Source organism: Hesperophylax consimilis, chromosome 6 (genome assembly GCF_061612785.1).
Source record: "Hesperophylax consimilis isolate HC1 chromosome 6, BYU_Hcon_1.0, whole genome shotgun sequence".
Classification (NCBI taxonomy): Eukaryota; Metazoa; Arthropoda; class Insecta; order Trichoptera; family Limnephilidae; genus Hesperophylax; species Hesperophylax consimilis.
In genome coordinates, this window is record NC_142841.1 from 19,359,526 (window position 1) to 19,364,372 (window position 4,847).

Below are 4,847 nucleotides of genomic sequence, written 5' to 3' on the forward strand. Positions count from 1 at the left end.
TATGTTATTTTATATTCTTTTATATTCTCTCACATTCTTTATGTTAATGTATAGAAAATCGACCACCATAACACGGGCACGTGTCTAGCATGGTGGTCGAAAAATCCTCAATGCATGTAACAAACAATTCAATGAATAAAGAAACTTTAAAAAAAACTAACTAAAAATTATTTGATGGTACCGATATATATTTCGTTTACTGCTGTAAAATTAGAATCTTATTTGCTGTAAATTAAATTTATTTTATGTGTCTATTATCTTTTTCTTCATTTATATATTAAATAGGTGGATACAACCTTAAAAAGTTAAAGAAAAATTGTTCGAATAATTTTTTTTTTCTAAAGCGTATAATGTGTTATCTACTAATTACTGAAAATAGTTAATTTTATTGGTTAAAACTATTGTTAAAGGATCCAGAGATGCTGCGATGTGGTAGGTGAAGCAATCCTGGTAGGTACGAGTGATAATGCTAATAACGCCCCTTTCTGCAAGTTGTTCGGAGTGAATAACTCTTGTCAAGGTCAATCTTTGTGCACTTTTGTCTCGTAGTTACAGCATGAACAGTCAACACATACTTCTACAAACGCACAAAAGTTGTTCTACATCTATAGGGCGGTACATCGTGATCTTATCTCCACGCATTGGTGGAATCGATTGAATATAATAATCATACCGTTTTTTTATTCGCTCATCAACCGTTCTAACCTCTGTAATATATATTAATATTCTTGAACCTTTAGTTGCCTCAATGTCAACATATCTGATCACTGTATTTTTATCAAAATTTTGTTTCTTGTATTTTTATTGCAAGTATGTTTATATATTTTCGTTGTTGTATTCTTATTTTTACTATTCATTTTCGTATTTAAATTATACCACTTATACCTATATTAAGGCCCTACAGGCATAAAATTAATAAATAAATTTGTTTAGGTATTGCATATTAATTGTTTTTTAAATGTTATACCTTTATAAGGTTTTAAAGATGCTTGGCTTCCTTGGTAAGCCAAAAATTTTCTCGTTAACTATTTAAATTTTTAATTTCCAAAAAAAAAAATGTTATTTTTTATTTACATTTTTTATGCCGAAACGTAAATTATATAAAATTCCCTCGATAGAAAAAATGGCAAAGTAAGCTCCTAAAATTATTAAAAACACGTTTCATTCTGTTATTTGATATTTGATAGGCATGAAAAAATCATAGTGTATCTTAAAATGCAACTCAAGGATTTTTTGCGAGGGTTTTTTTTTTAAATTAAATATCTTCACCATTTTCCGTTTTTTTTTTTAATATTAGCGCGCTCCCTCTAACATTCGTATTTACATATCCCTTTCAAAACCTCTTTGAACGGGGCCTAAAGTCCTTAGATTGTATGAGAATCCTCTATATTTCATTAGACAGAAGTCAAGTGAAATATAATTCACCTATTTGGTCCCCTTTGTATAAAGTTCACTCCGATAATATAGAAAAAAAAGTGTTCAACACAAATTTCTTAGGTATGTAAATTTTAAGCTCAGAATTCCAATAATAAATTAATTGTGTCAGTTTGATGAATCAATTGCATCTAATGTCTGACAGGAGAATTATGTCAGACCTGGTTGTGTTACGTAGAGTCATTAACAACTTAATTGACAGTCCTGCCATCGTTGCCACTATTGAATTACATTTGCTGACTAGGCATACAAGACAATATTCTTACATATTCTACACAAATATAATATTGTTACATATTTATTGACTCCATTTATAGAACTAAGCGTAATCTATACCAGCACTTTGTTGTATCATACAAATTATACAGGGTTTTCCAATAAGAGGTGTTATTTGGAATAGCCCGCTATTTCGGTAGATGTTACTTTTGAAGCTGTCATTTTTTGACATTTGACAAGTAGAAACTACGCCATTAATAAAAATGGAACGATTCACGCTTCAACAACGCATTGAAATTATTAAAATTCACTTGAGTGAATCAAATGCAAATTATTTTGAGTGATGAGGCCCATTTCCACCTCGGTGGCTTCGTCAACTAGCAAAATTCTCGAATCTGGGGTTCGGAAAACCCAAGAGTTATTGTTGAAAAGCCTCTCTATCCACAACGTGTGAAGTGTGTTTGGTGCGGTTTATGGTCCGGCGGAGTCATTGGACCTTACTTTTTCGAAAATGAGGCTGGAGCAACAGTTACGGTGAGAGATGATCAATGATTTTGTATGGCTGGAAATGGATGGTATTGATCTGGACAACGTTTACTTTCAACAAGACGGCGCTTTTACGATTGAATATCAAAATAACACCTCTTATTGGAAAACCCTATAGTAGCGTTGGAAATGTAGTTTTAGTGATTTGTCTTATACGTAGTTTTGTTCTATTTTCTGTATTATTTAATGTTACTGCTACGTTTTTTACTAATTTTGGTTCATATTCGGTTTATCAGCTTAATGTTTTATAATTTTTTTGTTTTTAATTCTATAATTTTAATAAGCTCACTAGGTATATTCTGCTCTTAAAATCCATGTAAAAGCCCGACTGGGCGTAAAACCAAATAAAATAAAATAAAAACACAATATTATTCCCTTTTTTCAACGTTTTCACTGTCGGTAAGAAAAACAAATTCAAGGTTTAAAACTTATAATATATTTTACACTAAATATTCATGGAGAAGATTCAAGGTCATAAATGAGATTATAGTTGGTAGTTTGACACAAACTGCTAGATTCGTGATTATTTTTATGTGTACTAAATATTTTGGTTGAATAGAGGTCAAGGACCTTTCAGACGGAATCCAAATCTGATAATTATGGTAAATGGCGAACGTTTTATTCGACTAACGGTGAAATGTGACGTCATTATTGTGTTTATTTCGGTTGTATAAAAATATCGATGAATAATGTTAAGTTATTTTTTCCATCTACTTTGAATTTAACTCTGTTTTATTTTACAGTGGAACAATCACGTGATGTTTTTAAATATCTCTTAGGTAGTCGTAAGGACCCCGCTTGCTCGACGGATGGTAAAACTTAACAAATGGTAAATTTTGTAACGGTATTTTTTATTATTTTACGAATAGTACTTTCTCATTCATTAGAAAAATGTATTTTCAAAGCAGCATTTTTTTAATGCAAAATAATATTTTTTTAATAAATAAAAAATCTGAAAAATTAGTTTTTTGCATTAATCAAAGAGATTAATAATTCAAATTTAGATTTTTTTTTTAATAATTGTGGAAATAAAACTTATTTAGTTCACACAATTTAAATATTGGTTTTATTACTGCAGTGAAGTATTATTTATTTAACATATTGATTACAAAATTGCTTTTACTGAGGATTCAACCTTCATCCAGGGACTTAAGTTAAATACTACTTGGATGGTACCGACATTTATTTCGTATATTAATTGCTGTAATCTTTTAGATGTCATCCAAATTCAGAGAAATGCGTTTTGCGTATATGATTACGTGTGTACCCGTGATTGCAACCAATGATTTGATAGAATGCATTATCATCGACAACGAGGCTAACTGTCGAGCTTCAGCGCGATCGGATATCGAGTGGGTTAATTTCCACTTCCAAGATTTCACGGTATTCTTTCATTTATTTATGAAAACAGAATCTTTATTCAAATAGATGTATAAAAAAAATTATATAATTCGTATTTCCACATAATTTGTTAAAATTTATACCTATTATAATGAAATTTAAAGCTACAATGAGTTAATCCTAATTATTCTTTTGTATGTAATTCGTATTTCAACATACATCGCAATAAATCAAAGTTGTTTTTTCCTACATCACATCATGAGAGTTAAAATCAAATATATGTGAATAAATCGTGTAAAATCGTGTAAAATAAAATTGTAAAATCGTGTAAATCAAACCAACAAATCAAGTTAACCATAAAAATTAAATATACGAAAAAATTGATCAATTAATACGATCTCAATAAAATTTAAATCTCAATCTCACTGAAATTGAAACACATGTGTATAATTTTATTTAAATAAACCTTTTATCAAAAAATTAAATATTAAATTACAAAAATTAATTATAAGTTTTGAAAATGCAAGAAAACATTAACAAAATAAAATTGGTTTAGAAAAGATAATCATTATTGTTGATAAATCGTAACAAATTAAAATGAATTACGTAACTTATTATATTAATTAAATACATAAAAAAAATATACTTAATACATTCACTGAGTGGGCACTGGAATACATCATAATTGAACAAAGTAGAAAAAAATGGTGTGTAGATTTATTAACATGTCGAAAAAAAACTATTATTACTTTTTACATTATATTACCTTTTTCCATTTTTTTTATATTACCTTTAGATGAGACATGATGCGAAAAAATAGGTTCTGCTTTTTTACCTCCAACTGACCTGCAGCCCTCCCAACGCAAACTACCGAATCCGGTCTACGCGCTGCTTCTCGCGTTCTAATAGTGGAACAAGGTTTGACGAAATTAGTATGCTCTATGCTTATTACACACTATCGTACTATTTTAGAAAAGCAGAATAAATTTAAAATTAATAAAAAATATTCGCCCAACGTGGGGCTCGAACCCACGACCCTGAGATTAAGAGTCTCATGCTCTACCGACTGAGCTAGCCGGGCTGGTAGTAGGTTTGCCAAAGTAACACATCTGTTTTAACAGCGTTGACTGGACGCGCGAGATGACCGTGAAGATTATTTTGGTAGCACGTTTTTTTAGCCTAGTTACTACATTTTTCATGAAATAAATCGTAATAAATGTTTAAATTGTTAGTGTCATAGAGCAATCTCAATAAAATTCAACTATCCATTAACATAATGAAACAATGATACTAATAAACATATATTTGTT

The 4,847-nt window shown here is 29.7% G+C and overlaps 1 non-coding gene across 1 annotated transcript; it reads right to left on the reverse strand.

The window, feature by feature from the left end:
- Positions 1–4,545: 4,545 nt before the first annotated feature.
- TRNAK-CUU (transfer RNA lysine (anticodon CUU)) lies at positions 4,546–4,618 on the reverse strand. Its single transcript has one exon. It is a non-coding gene; the product is annotated as a tRNA-Lys (tRNA).
- Positions 4,619–4,847: the final 229 nt, after the last annotated feature.